Source organism: Stenella coeruleoalba (genome assembly GCF_951394435.1).
Source record: "Stenella coeruleoalba genome assembly, contig: scaffold_33, whole genome shotgun sequence".
Lineage (NCBI taxonomy): Eukaryota > Metazoa > Chordata > Mammalia > Artiodactyla > Delphinidae > Stenella > Stenella coeruleoalba.
Window position 1 is genome coordinate 1214740 of NW_027646420.1, and position 15673 is coordinate 1230412.

The 15673-nt window shown below is 43.7% G+C and overlaps 1 long non-coding RNA gene across 4 annotated transcripts in view; it reads right to left on the minus strand.

Annotated features, from left to right (window-relative positions):
• Positions 1–15673, minus strand: part of LOC307181126 — an 872172-nt gene that overhangs the window by 15070 nt on the left and 841429 nt on the right. The window lies entirely within an intron of this gene.

The window sequence follows — 15673 nt, forward strand, 5'->3', positions numbered from 1 at the left end:
CCAGATTAGGGCCTGAAGCCATCCTGCGGTGTTGCGGCCAGCTCACAAGAAAGCGAGTTGAAGAAAGGAGCTCAGGGGCACTGTAATTCACAAACCTGCAGAGTTATAAATGACAGCTATCGTCCAAAAATAGACTGAAGTAAGGCTGCCAAGAGGACTTGAAAGCGGGGCAGAATTGCAGGAAACCGATTTCAGGAGGTAGACTGGAATTGCATTGAAAGCATAGGAAAAGAGGCAGAACGTCCACAATGATGCACTTGGCCAAAAAGGGCGTATGCGTTTTTTCCTGAATATATTCAGGTAAAAACGCATACGCCCTTTTTGGCCAAGCAAGCAAACATGCAAAGGAAATCTGCACTACAATGAAGTCTCACTTCCCCCCGGTCAAAAGGGCCATCTGAAAAAAGTGTAAAATCCAGAAAGGCAGGACAGGCCATGGAGAACTGGGAGCCTTGTTATGCTGATGGGCGGGATGTAAATTGCCAACAACCACTCGGGAGAAGTGTATGGTGTTTCCTGAAACATCGAAAAAACAAAGCAACAGAGTCTAGGGCACTTCCACTTATGGTCCTATAGCTTAGGGAAATTAAAATCAAAAAGACACAGCCACCCCAAAATTTGGGACGCCTCTGTTTACAAGCACCTCGTTTACCATACAAGTTCAACATCGCAGAAAGTGAAAAATGGATAAAGAAGTTGTGGTATTTACTTACAAAGCAATATCACTCAGCAATGAAATCTATGTCATCAGGCCCTTAGCAGCACAATGAGTGGATTCAGGTATGATGATTCTAACTGAAATAAGTCACACAGAAAAAGAAACATCATAAGATATCAGTAATACACGGAATGTAAACTTGGCTACACAGGAACTGAATTACAGAACAGAACAGGGTCTCAAATTTAGAAAACCAACTTATGCTTGCTTAAGGGGAAAGGTGAGTTGGGGTGCTACATAAAACCAGAGATCGAAATGAGCACAGATAAAGTTCCTTAAGCCAAATATGGAATAGACAAGAGCTACTGCTTGCTCAACGAAATGGACTCGACACCGCATATTAAACGCCTAAGAATGTACCTGACTAGTAAGTATCTTAAAACCTATGGATTGCTATGTCTCCGAAAGAGAATGAAGCATGTGTACAGGGGCATAAACACAGCAGTGAAAGGATTGGAGAGGTTCGGTGAGCAAAAGAAGACCCTTTGAAGTCATATTACATGGTACCCATTCCACGGGTTTTAACTACCCAGGTTTAAGGTATTCTTCCTTCAGCTAAAACTTGCATGTGGAACCTAGAGTATGATCAACCATGTGATCGGGAGACGTGTTCAAATATGTCTCAGTTTTCATACCCTCGTACTCGGGTGCAACATTCCAGACGCTTTACTAACACTCTCCCCACTTGGAGAGTCAGTCCCTTTAACCTCCTGTTTGGCCCAGTTTGCAATTTCTGTGGAAGATGAACAGGAATAGCAAGAACCAATGAGAGACTAGCTGAAGGTGTCTGGATGGGCAAATTTAACTCTCATTTCCCACCAGGAAGAGGAATTAACCAAAGGCTCAGCGTGCCGTGCCAGAACCAGATTAGGGCCTGAAGACATCCTGCGGTGTTGCGGCCAGCTCACAAGAAAGCGAGTTGAAGAAAGGAGCTCAGGGGCACTGTAATTCACAAACCTGCAGACTTATAAATGACAGCTATCGTCCAAAAATAGACTGAAGTAAGGCTGCCAAGAGGACTTGAAAGCGGGGCAGAATTGCAGGAAACCGATTTCAGGAGGTAGACTGGAATTGCATTGAAAGCATAGGAAAAGAGGCAGAACGTCCACAATGATGCACTTGGCCAGAAAGGGCGTATGCGTTTTTTCCTGAATATGTTCAGGAAAAAACGCATACGCACTTTTTGGCCAACCAAGCAAACTTGCAAAGGAAATCTGCACTACAATGAAGTCTCACTTCCCCCCGGTCAAAAGGGCCATCTGAAAAAAGTGTAAAATCCAGAAAGGCAGGACAGGCCATGGAGAACTGGGAGCCTTGTTATGCTGATGGGCGGGATGTAAATTGCCAACAGAAACTCGGGAGAAGTGTATGGTGTTTCCTGAAACATCGAAAAAACAAAACAACAGAGTCTAGGGCACTTCCACTTATGGTCCTATAGCTTAGGGAATTTAAAATCAAAAAGACACAGCCACCCCAAAGTTTGGGACGCCTCTGTTTACAAGAACCTCGTTTACCGTGCAAGTTCAATATCACAGAAAGTGAAAAATGGATAAAGAACTTGTGGTACTTACGTACAATGCAGTATCAATCAGCAATGAAATCTATGTCATCAGGCCCGTAGCAGCATAATGAGTGGATTCAGGTACGATGATTCTAACTGAAATAAGTCACACAGAAAAAGAAACATCATAAAATATCACTAATACACGGAATGTAAACTTGGCTACACAGGAACTGAATTCCAAAACAGAACAGGGTCTCAAATTTAGAAAACCAACTTATGCTTGCTTAAGGGGAAAGGTGAGTTGGGGTGCTGCATAAAACCAAAGATTGAAATGAGCACAGATAAATTTCCTTAAGCCAAATATGGAATAGACAAGAGCTACTCCTTGCTCAGCGAAATGGACTCAATACCCCATATTAAACGCCTAAGAATGTACCTGACTAGTAAGTATCTTAAAACCTATGGATTGCTATGTCTCCAAAAGAGAATCAAGCGTGTGTACAGGGGCATAAACACAGCAGTGAAAGGATTGGAGAGGTTCGGTGAGCAAAAGAAGACCCTTTGAAGTCATATTACATGGTACCCATTCCACGGGTTTCAACTACCCAGGTTTAAGGTATTCTTCCTTCAGCTAAAACATGCATGTGGAACCTAGAGTATGATCAACCATGTGATCGGGAGACGTGTTCAAATATGTCTCAGTTTTCATACCCTAGTACTCGGGTGCAACATTCCAGACGCTTTACTAACACTCTCCCGACTTGGAGAGTCAGTCCCTTTAACCTCCTGTTTGGCCCAGTTTGCAATTTCTGCGGAAGATGAACAGGAATAGCGAGAACCAATGAGAGACTAGCTGGAGGTGTCTGGATGGGCAAATTTAACTCTCATTTCCCACCAGGAAGATGAATTAACCAAAGGCTCAGCATGCCGTGCCAGAACCAGATTAGGGCCTGAAGCCATCCTGCGGTGTTGCGGCCAGCTCAAAAGAAAGCGAGTTGAAGAAAGGAGCTCAGGGGCACTGTAATTCACAAACCTGCAGAGTTATAAATGACAGCTATCGTCCAAAAATAGACTGAAGTAAGGCTGCCAAGAGGACTTGAAAGCAGGGCAGAATTGCAGGAAACCGATTTCAGGAGTTAGACTGGAATTGCACTGAAAGCATAGGAAAAGAGGCAGAACGTCCACAATGATGCACTTGGCCAAAAAGGGCGTATGCGTTTTTTCCTGAATATATTCAGGAAAAAACGCATACGCCCTTTTTGGCCAACCAAGCAAGCTTGCAAAGGAAATCTGCACTACAATGAAGTCTCACTTCCCCCCGGTCAAAAGGGCCATCTGAAAAAAGTGTAAAATCCAGAAAGGCAGGACAGGCCATGGAGAACTGGGAGCCTTGTTATGCTGATGGGCGGGATGTAAATTGCCAACAGACACTCGGGAGAAGTGTATGGTGTTTCCTGAAACATCTAAAAAACAAAGCAACAGAACCTAGGGCACTTCCACTTATGGTCCTATAGCTTAGGGAAATTAAAATCAAAAAGACACAGCCACCCCAAAGTTTGGAACGGCTCTGTTTACAAGAACCTCGTTTACAGTACAAGTTCAACATCGCAGAAAGTGAAAAATGGATAAAGAAGTTGTGGTATTTACTTACAAAGCAATATCACTCAGCAATGAAATCTGTGTCATCAGGCCCTTAGCAGCACAATGAGTGGATTCAGGTATGATGATTCTAACTGAAATAAGTCACACAGAAAAAGAAACATCATAAGATATCAGTAATACACGGAATGTAAACTTGGCTACACAGGAACTGAATTACAGAACAGAACAGGGTCTCAAATTTAGAAAACCAACTTATGCTTGCTTAAGGGGAAAGGTGAGTTGGGGTGCTGCATAAAACCAGAGATTGAAATGAGCACAGATAAAGTTCCTTAAGCCAAATATGGAATACACAAGAGCTACTCCTTGCTCAACGAAATGGACTCAACACCGCATATTAAACGCCTAAGAATGTACCTGACTAGTAAGTATCTTAAAACCTATGGATTGCTATGTCTCCGAAAGAGAATCAAGCATGTGTACAGGGCCATAAACGCAGCAGTGATAGGATTGGAGAGGTTCGGTGAGCAAATGAAGACCCTTTGAAGTCATATTGCATGGTACCCATTCCACGGGTTTCAACTACCCAGGTTTTAGGTATTCTTCCTTCAGCTAAAACATGCATGTGGAACCCAGAGTATGATCAACCATGTGATCGGGAGACGTGTTCAAATATGTCTCAGTTTTCGTACCCTGGTACTCGGGTGCAACATTCCAGACGCTTTACTAACACTCTCCCGACTTGGAGAGTCAGTCCCTTTAACCTCCTGTTTGGCCCAGTTTGCAATTTCTGCGGAAGATGAACAGGAATAGTGAGAACCAATGAGAGACTAGCTGGAGGTGTCTGGACGGGCAAATTTAACTCTCATTTCCCACCAGGAAGAGGAATTAACCAAAGGCTCAGCGTGCCGTGCCGGAACCAGATTAGGGCCTGAAGCCATCCTGCGGTGTTGCGGCCAGGTCACAAGAAAGCGAGTTGAAGAAAGGAGCTCAGGGGCACTGTAATTCACAAACCTGCAGAGTTATAAATGACAGCTATCGTCCAAAAATAGACTGAAGTAAGGCTGCCAAGAGGACTTGAAAGCGGGGCAGAATTGCAGGAAACCGATTTCAGGAGGTAGACTGGAATTGCATTGAAAGCATAGGAAAAGAGGCAGAACGTCCACAATGATGCACTTGGCCAAAAAGGGCGTATGCGTTTTTTCCTGAATATATTCAGGAAAAAGCGCATACGCCCTTTTTGGCCAACCAAGCAAGCTTGCAAAGGAAATCTGCACTACAATGAAGTCTCACTTCCCCCCGGTCAAAAGGGCCATCTGAAAAAAGTGTAAAATCCAGAAAGGCAGGACAGGCCATGGAGAACTGGGAGCCTTGTTATGCTGATGGGCGGGATGTAAATTGCCAACAGACACTCGGGAGAAGTGTATGGTGTTTCCTGAAACATCTAAAAAACAAAGCAACAGAGCCTAGGGCACTGCCACTTATGGTCCTATAGCTTAGGGAAATTAAAATAAAAAAGACACAGCCACCCCAAAGTTTGGGACGCCTCTGTTTACAAGAACCTCGTTTACAGTACAAGTTCAACATCGCAGAAAGTGAAAAATGGATAAAGAAGTTGTGGTATTTACTTACAAAGCAATATCACTCAGGAATGAATCTGTGTCATCAGGCCCTTAGCAGCACAATGAGTGGATTCAGGTATGATGATTCTAACTGAAATAAGTCACACAGAAAAAGAAACATCATAAGATATCAGTAATACACGGAATGTAAACTTGGCTACACAGGAACTGAATTACAGAACAGAACAGGGTCTCAAATTTAGAAAACCAACTTATGCTTGCTTAAGGGTAAAGGTGAGTTGCGGTGCTGCATAAAACCAGAGATTGAAATGAGCACAGATAAAGTTCCTTAAGCCAAATATGGAATAGACAAGAGCTACTCCTTGCTCAACGAAATGGACTCAACACCGCATATTAAACACCTAAGAATGTACCTGACTAGTAAGTATCTTAAAACCTATGGATTGCAATGTCTCCGAAAGAGAATCAAGCATGTGTACAGGGGCATAAACGCAGCAGTGATAGGTTTGGAGATGTTCGGTGAGCAAATGAAGACCCTTTGAAGTCATATTGCATGGTACCCATTCCACGGGTTTCAACTACCCAGGTTTCAGGTATTCTTCCTTCAGCTAAAACATGCATGTTGAACCCAGAGTATGATCAACCATGTGAACGGGAGACGTGTTCAAATATGTCTCAGTTTTCCTCCCCTGGTACTCGGGTGCAACATTCCAAACGCTTTACTAACACTCTCCCGACTTGGAGAGTCAGTGCCTTTAACCTCCTGTTTGGCCCAGTTTGCAATTTCTGCGGAAGATGAACAGGAATAGCGAGAACCAATGAGAGGCTAGCTGGAGGTGTCTGAACGGGCAAATTTAACTCTCATTTCCCACCAGAAAGAGGAATTAATCAAAGGCTCAGCATGCCGGGCCGGAACCAGATTAGGGCCTGAAGCCATCCTGCGGTGTTGCGGCCAGGTCACAAGAAAGCGAGTTGAAGAAAGGAGCTCAGGGGCACTGTAATTCACAAACCTGCAGAGTTATAAATGACAGCTATCGTCCAAAAATAGACTGAAGTAAGGCTGCCAAGAGGACTTGAAAGCGGGGCAGAATTGCAGGAAACCGATTTCAGGAGGTAGACTGGAATTGCATTGAAAGCATAGGAAAAGAGGCAGAACGTCCACAATGATGCACTTGGCCAAAAAGGGCGTATGCGTTTTTTCCTGAATATATTCAGGAAAAAACACATACGCCCTTTTTGGCCAACCAAGCAAGCTTGCAAAGGAAATCTGCACTACAATGAAGTCTCACTTCCCCCCGGTCAAAAGGGCCATCTGAAAAAAGTGTAAAATCCAGAAAGGCAGGACAGGCCATGGAGAACTGTGAGCCTTGTTATGCTGAAAGGCGGGATGTAAATTGCCAACAACCACTCGGGAGAAGTGTATGGTGTTTCCTGAAACATCTAAAAAACAAAGCAACAGAGCCTAGGGCACTTCCACTTATGGTCCTATAGCTTAGGGAATTAAAATCAAAAAGACACAGCCACCCCAAAGTTTGGAACGGCTCTGTTTACAAGAACCTCGTTTACAGTACAAGTTCAACATCGCAGAAAGTGAAAAATGGATAAAGAAGTTGTGGTATTTACTTACAAAGCAATATCACTCAGCAATGAAATCTGTGTCATCAGGCCCTTAGCAGCACAATGAGTGGATTCAGGTATGATGATTCTAACTGAAATAAGTCACACAGAAAAAGAAACATCATAAGATATCAGTAATACACGGAATGTAAACTTGGCTACACAGGAACTGAATTACAGAACAGAACAGGGTCTCAAATTTAGAAAACCAACTTATGCTTGCTTAAGGGGAAAGGTGAGTTGGGGTGCTGCATAAAACCAGAGATTGAAATGAGCACAGATAAAGTTCCTTAAGCCAAATATGGAATAGACAAGAGCTACTCCTTGCTCAACGAAATGGACTCAACACCCCATATTAAACGCCTAAGAATGTACCTGACTAGTAAGTATCTTAAAACCTACGGATTGCTATGTCTCCGAAAGAGAATCAAGCATGTGTACAGGGGCATAAACGCAGCAGTGATAGGATTGGAGAGGTTCGGTGAGCAAATGAAGACCCTTTGAAGTCATATTGCATGGTTCCCATTCCACGGGTTTCAACTACCCAGGTTTAAGGTATTCTTCCTTCAGCTAAAACATGCATGTGCAACCTAGAGTATGATCAACCATGTGATCGGGAGACGTCTTCAAATATGTCCCAGTTTCCGTACCCTGGTACTCGGGTGCAACATTCCAGACGCTTTACTAACACTCTCCCGACTTGGAGAGTCAGTCCCTTTAACCTCCTGTTTGGCCCAGTTTGCAATTTCTGCGGAAGATGAACAGGAATAGCGAGAACCAATGAGAGGCTAGCTGGAGGTGTCTGGACGGGCAAATTTAACTCTCATTTCCCACCAGGAAGAGGAATTAACCAAAGGCTCAGCGTGCCGTGCCGGAACCAGCTTAGGGCATGAAGCCATCCTGCGGTGTTGCGGCCAGCTCAAAAGAAAGCGAGTTGAAGAAAGGAGCTCAGAGGCACTGTAATTCACAAACCTGCAGAGTTATAAATGACAGCTATCGTCCAAAAATAGACTGAAGTAAGGCTGCCAAGAGGACTTGAAAGCGGGGCAGAATTGCAGGAAACCGATTGCAGGAGGTAGACTGGAATTGCATTGAAAGCATAGGAAAAGAGGCAGAACGTCCACAATGATGCACTTGGCCAAAAAGGGCGTATGCGTTTTTTCCTGAATATATGCAGGAAAAACCGCATACGCCCTTTTTGGCCAACCAAGCAAGCTTGCAAAGGAAATCTGCACTACAATGAAGTCTCACTTCCCCCCGGTCAAAAGGGCCATCTGAAAAAAGTGTAAAATCCAGAAAGGCAGGACAGGCCATGGAGAACTGGGAGCCTTGTTATGCTGATGGGCGGGATGTAAATTGCCAACAGACACACGGGAGAAGTGTATGGTGTTTCCTGAAACATCTAAAAAACAAAGCAACAGAGCCTAGGGCACTGCCACTTATGGTCCTATAGCTTAGGGAAATTAAAATCAAAAAGACACAGCCACCCCAAAGTTTGGGACGCCTCTGTTTACAAGAACCTCGTTTACCGTACAAGTTCAATATCACAGAAAGTGAAAAATGGATAAAGAACTTGTGGTACTTACGTACAATGCAGTATCACTCAGCAATGAAATCTATGTCATCAGGCCCGTAGCAGCATAATGAGTAGATTCAGGTACGATGATTCTAACTGAAATAAGTCACACAGAAAAAGAAACATCATAAGATATCAGTAATACACGGAATGTAAACTTGGCTACACAGGAACTGAATTCCAAAACAGAACAGGTTCTCAAATTTAGAAAACCAACTTATGCTTGCTTAAGGGGAAAGGTGAGTTGGGTTGCTGCATAAAACCAGAGATTGAAATGAGCACAGATAAAGTTCCTTAAGCCAAATATGGAATAGACAAGAGCTACTCCTTGCTCAACAAAATGGACTCAACCCCGCATATAAAATGCCTAAGAATGTACCTGACTAGTAAGTATCTTAAAACCTATGGATTGCTATGTCTCTGAAAGAGAATCAAGCATGTGTACAGGGGCATAAACGCAGCAGTGATAGGATTGGAGAGGATCGGTGAGCAAATGAAGACCCTTTGAAGTCATATTGCATGGTACCCATTCCACGGGTTTCAACTACCCAGGTTTTAGTTATTCTTCCTTCAGCTAAAACATGCATGTGGAACCCAGAGTATGATCAACCATGTGATCGGGAGACGTGTTCAAATATGTCTCAGTGTTCCTCCCCTGGTACTCGGGTACAACATTCCAGACGCTTTACTAACACTCTCCCCACTTGGAGAGTCAGCGCCTTTAACCTCCTGTTTGGCACAGTTTGCAATTTCTGCGGAAGATGAACAGGAATAGCGAGAACCAATGAGAGACTAGCTGGAGGTGTATGGACGGGCAAATTTAACTCTCATTTCCCACCAGGAAGAGGAAATAACCAAAGGCTCAGTGTGCCGTACTGGAACCAGATTAGGGCCTGAAGCCATCCTGCGGTGTTGCGGCCAGCTCACAAGAAAGCGAGTTGAAGAAAGGAGCTCAGGGGCACTGTAATTCACAAACCTGCAGAGTTATAAATGACAGCTATCGTCCAAAAATAGACTGAAGTAAGGCTGCCAAGAGGACTTGAAAGCGGGGCAGAATTGCAGGAAACCGATTTCAGGAGGTAGACTGGAATTGCATTGAAAGCATAGGAAAAGAGGCAGAACATCCACAATGATGCACTTGGCCAAAAAGGGCATATGCGTTTTTTCCTGAATATATTCAGGAAAAAATGCATACGCCGTTTTTGGCCAACCAAGCAAGCTTGCAAAGGAAATCTGCACTACAATGAAGTCTCACTTCCCCCGGTCAAAAGGGCCATCTGAAAAAAGGGTAAAATCCAGAAAGGAAGGACAGGCCATGGAGAACTGGGAGCCTTGTTATGCTGATGGGCGGGATGTAAATTGCCAACAACCACTCGGGAGAAGTGTATGGTGTTTCCTGAAACATCTAAAAAACAAAGCAACAGAACCTTGGGCACTTCCACTTATGGTCCTATAGCTTAGGGAAATTAAAATCAAAAAGACACAGCCACCCCAAAGTTTGGAACGGCTCTGTTTACAAGAACCTAGTTTACAGTACAAGTTCAACATCTCAGAAAGTGAAAAATGGATAAAGAAGTTGTGGTATTTACTTACAAAGCAATATCACTCAGCAATGAAATCTGTGTCATCAGGCCCTTAGCAGCACAATGAGTGGATTCAGGTATGATGTTTCTAACTGAAATAAGTCACACAGAAAAAGAAACATCATAAGATATCAGTAATACACGGAATGTAAACTTGGCTACACAGGAACGGAATTACAGAACAGAACAGGGTCTCAAATTTAGAAAACCAACCTATGCTTGCTTAAGGGGAAAGGTGAGTTGGGGTGCTGCATAAAACCAGAGATTGAAATGAGCACAGATAAAGTTCCTTAAGCCAAATATGGAATAGACCAGAGCTACTCCTTGCTCAATGAAATGGACTCAACACCACATGTTAAACGCCTAAGAATGTACCTGACTAGTAAGTATCTTAAAACCTATGGATTGCTATGTCTCCGAAAGAGAATCAAGCATGTGTACAGGGGCATAAACGCAGCAGTGATAGGATTGGAGAGGTTCGTGAGCAAATGAAGACCCTTTGAAGTCATATTGCATGGTACCCATTACACGGGTCTTAACTCTCCAGGTTTAAGGTATTCTTCCTTCAGCTAAAACATGCATGTGGAACCCAGAGTATGATCAACCATTTGATCGGGAGACGTGTTCAAATATGTCTCAGTTTTCGTACCCTGGTACTCGGGTGCAACATTCCAGACGCTTTACTAACACTCTCCCGACTTGGAGAGTCAGTCCCTTTAACCTCCTGTGTGGCCCAGTTTGCAATTTCTGTGGAAGATGAACAGGAATAGCGAGAACCAATGAGAGACTAGCTGGAGGTGTCTGGATGGGAAATTTAACTCTCATTTCCCACCAGGAAGAGGAATTAACCAAAGGCTCAGCGTGCCGTGCCGGGACCAGATTAGGGCCTGAAGCCATCCTGCGGTGTTGCGGCCAGCTCAAAAGAAAGCGAGTTGAAGAAAGGAGCTCAGGGGCACTGTAATTCACAAACCTGCAGAGTTATAAATGACAGCTATCGTCCAAAAATAGACTGAAGTAAGGCTGCCAAGAGGACTTGAAAGCGGGGCAGAATTGCAGGAAACCGATTTCAGGAGGTAGACTGGAATTGCATTGAAAGCATAGGAAAAGAGGCAGAACGTCCACAATGATGCACTTGGCCAAAAAGGGCGTATGCGTTTTTTCCTGAATATATTCAGGAAAAAACGCATACGCCCTTTTTGGCCAACCAAGCAAACTTGCAAAGGAAATCTGCACTACAATGAAGTCTCACTTCCCCCCGGTCAAAAGGGCCATCTGAAAAAAGTGTAAAATCCAGAAAGACAGGACAGGCCATGGAGAACTGGGAGCCTTGTTATGCTGATGGGCGGGATGTAAATTGCCAACAGACACTCGGGAGAAGTGTATGGTGTTTCCTGAAACATCTAAAAAACAAAGCAACAGAGCCTAGGGCACTTCCACTTATGGTCCTATAGCTTAGGGAAATTAAAATCAAAAAGACACAGCCACCCCAAAGTTTGGGACGCCTCTGTTTACAAGAACCTCGTTTACCGTACAAGTTCAATATCACAGAAAGTGAAAAATGCATAAAGAACTTGTGGTACTTACGTACAATGCAGTATCACTCAGCAATGAAATCTATGTCATCAGGCCCGTAGCAGCATAATGAGTAGATTCAGGTACGATGATTCTAACTGAAATAAGTCACACAGAAAAAGAAACATCATAAGATATCAGTAATACACGGAATGTAAACTTGGCTACACAGGAACTGAATTACAGAACAGAACAGGTTCTCAAATTTAGAAAACCAACTAATGCTTGCTTAAGGGGAAAGGTGAGTTGGGGTGCTGCATAAAACCAGAGATTGAAATGAGCACAGATAAAGTTCCTTAAGCCAAATATGGAATAGACAAGAGCTACTCCTTGCTCAACGAAATGGACTCAACACCGCATATTAAACGCCTAAGAATGTACCTGACTAGTAAGTATCTTAAAACCTATGGATTGCTATGTCTCCGAAAGAGAATCAAGCATGTGTACAGGGGCATAAACGCAGCAGTGATAGGATTGGAGATGTTCGGTGAGCAAATGAAGACCCTTTGAAGTCATATTGCATGGTACCCATTCCACGGGTTTCAACTACCCAGGTTTTAGGTATTCTTCCTTCAGCTAAAACATGCATGTGGAACCCAGAGTATGATCAACCATGTGATTGGGAGACGTGTTCAAATATGTCTCAGTTTTCGTACCCTGGTACTCGGGTGCAACATTCCAGACGCTTTACTAACACTCTCCCGACTTGGAGAGTCAGTCCCTTTAACCTCCTGTTTGGCCCAGTTTGCAATTTCTGTGGAAGATGAACAGGAATAGCGAGAACCAATGAGAGACTAGCTGGAGGTGTCTGGATGGGCAAATTTAACTCTCATTTCCCACCAGGAAGAGGAATTAACCAAAGGCTCAGCATGCCGTGCCAGAACCAGATTAGGGCCTGAAGACATCCTGCGGTGTTGCGGCCAGGTCACAAGAAAGCGAGTTGAAGAAAGGAGCTCAGGGGCACTGTAATTCACAAACCTGCAGAGTTATAAATGACAGCTATCGTCCAAAAATAGACTGAAGTAAGGCTGCCAAGAGGACTTGAAAGCGGGGCAGAATTGCAGGAAACCGATTTCAGGAGGTAGACTGGAATTGCATTGAAAGCACAGGAAAAGAGGCAGAAGGTCCACAATGATGCACTTGGCCAAAAAGGGCGTATGCGTTTTTTCCTGAATATATTCAGGAAAAAACGCATACGCCCTTTTTGGCCAACCAAGCAATCTTGCAAAGGAAATCTGCACTACAATGAAGTCTCACTTCCCCCCGGTAAAAAGGGCCATCTGAAAAAAGTGTAAAATCCAGAAAGGCAGGACAGGCCATGGAGAACTGGGAGCCTTGTTATGCTGATGGGCGGGATGTAAATTACCAACAGACACTCAGGAGAAGTGTATGGTGTTTCCTGAAACATCTAAAAAACAAAGCAAGAGAGCCTAGGGCACTTCCACTTATAGTCCTATAGCTTAGGGAAATTAAAATCAAAAAGACACAGCCACCCCAAAGTTTGGGACGCCTCTGTTTACAAGAACCTCGTTTACCGTACAAGTTCAATATCACAGAAAGTGAAAAATGCATAAAGAACTTGTGGTACTTACGTACAATGCAGTATCACTCAGCAATGAAATCTATGTCATCAGGCCCGTAGCAGCATAATGAGTAGATTCAGGTACGATGATTCTAACTGAAATAAGTCACACAGAAAAAGAAACATCATAAGATATCAGTAATACACGGAATGTAAACTTGGCTACACAGGAACTGAATTACAGAACAGAACAGGGTCTCAAATTTAGAAAACCAACTAATGCTTGCTTAAGGGGAAAGGTGAGTTGGGGTGCTGCATAAAACCAGAGATTGAAATGAGCACAGATAAAGTTCCTTAAGCCAAATATGGAATAGACAAGAGCTACTCCTTGCTCAACGAAATGGACTCAACACCGCATATTAAACGCCTAAGAATGTACCTGACTAGTAAGTATCTTAAAACCTATGGATTGCTATGTCTCCGAAAGAGAATCAAGCATGTGTACAGGGGCATAAACGCAGCAGTGATAGGATTGGAGATGTTCGGTGAGCAAATGAAGACCCTTTGAAGTCATATTGCATGGTACCCATTCCACGGGTTTCAACTACCCAGGTTTTAGGTATTCTTCCTTCAGCTAAAACATGCATGTGGAACCCAGAGTATGATCAACCATGTGATCGGGAGACGTGTTCAAATATGTCTCAGTTTTCGTACCCTGGTACTCGGGTGCAACATTCCAGACGCTTTACTAACACTCTCCCGACTTGGAGAGTCAGTCCCTTTAACCTCCTGTTTGGCCCAGTTTGCAATTTCTGTGGAAGATGAACAGGAATAGCGAGAACCAATGAGAGACTAGCTGGAGGTGTCTGGATGGGCAAATTTAACTCTCATTTCCCACCAGGAAGAGGAATTAACCAAAGGCTCAGCATGCCGTGCCAGAACCAGATTAGGGCCTGAAGACATCCTGCGGTGTTGCGGCCAGGTCACAAGAAAGCGAGTTGAAGAAAGCAGCTCAGGGGCACTGTAATTCACAAACCTGCAGAGTTATAAATGACAGCTATCGTCCAAAAATAGACTGAAGTAAGGCTGCCAAGAGGACTTGAAAGCGGGGCAGAATTGCAGGAAACCGATTTCAGGAGGTAGACTGGAATTGCATTGAAAGCACAGGAAAAGAGGCAGAAGGTCCACAATGATGCACTTGGCCAAAAAGGGCGTATGCGTTTTTTCCTGAATATATTCAGGAAAAAACGCATACGCCCTTTTTGGCCAACCAAGCAAGCTTGCAAAGGAAATCTGCACTACAATGAAGTCTCACTTCCCCCCGGTAAAAAGGGCCATCTGAAAAAAGTGTAAAATCCAGAAAGGCAGGACAGGCCATGGAGAACTGGGAGCCTTGTTATGCTGATGGGCGGGATGTAAATTACCAACAGACACTCAGGAGAAGTGTATGGTGTTTCCTGAAACATCTAAAAAACAAAGCAACAGAGCCTAGGGCACTTCCACTTATGGTCCTATAGCTTAGGGAAATTAAAATCAAAAAGACACAGCCACCCCAAAGTTTGGGACGCCTCTGTTTACAAGAACCTCGTTTACCGTACAAGTTCAATATCACAGAAAGTGAAAAATGCATAAAGAACTTGTGGTACTTACGTACAATGCAGTATCACTCAGCAATGAAATCTATGTCATCAGGCCCGTAGCAGCATAATGAGTAGATTCAGGTACGATGATTCTAACTGAAATAAGTCACACAGAAAAAGAAACATCATAAGATATCACTAATACACGGAATGTAAACTTGGGTACACAGGAACTGCATTCCAAAACAGAACAGGGTCTCAAATTTAGAAAACCAACTAATGCTTGCTTAAGGGGAAAGGTGAGTTGGGGTGCTGCATAAAACCAGAGATTGAAATGAGCACAGATAAAGTTCCTTAAGCCAAATATGGAATAGACAAGAGCTACTCCTTGCTCAACGAAATGGACTCAACACCGCATATTAAACGCCTAAGAATGTACCTGACTAGTAAGTATCTTAAAACCTATGGATTGCTATGTCTCCGAAAGAGAATCAAGCATGTGTACAGGGGCATAAACGCAGCAGTGATAGGATTGGAGATGTTCGGTGAGCAAATGAAGACCCTTTGAAGTCATATTGCATGGTACCCATTCCACGGGTTTCAACTACCCAGGTTTTAGGTATTCTTCCTTCAGCTAAAACATGCATGTGGAACCCAGAGTATGATCAACCATGTGATCGGGAGACGTGTTCAAATATGTCTCAGTTTTCGTACCCTGGTACTCGGGTGCAACATTCCAGACGCTTTACTAACACTCTCCCGACTTGGAGAGTCAGTCCCTTTAACCTCCTGTTTGGCCCAGTTTGCAATTTCTGTGGA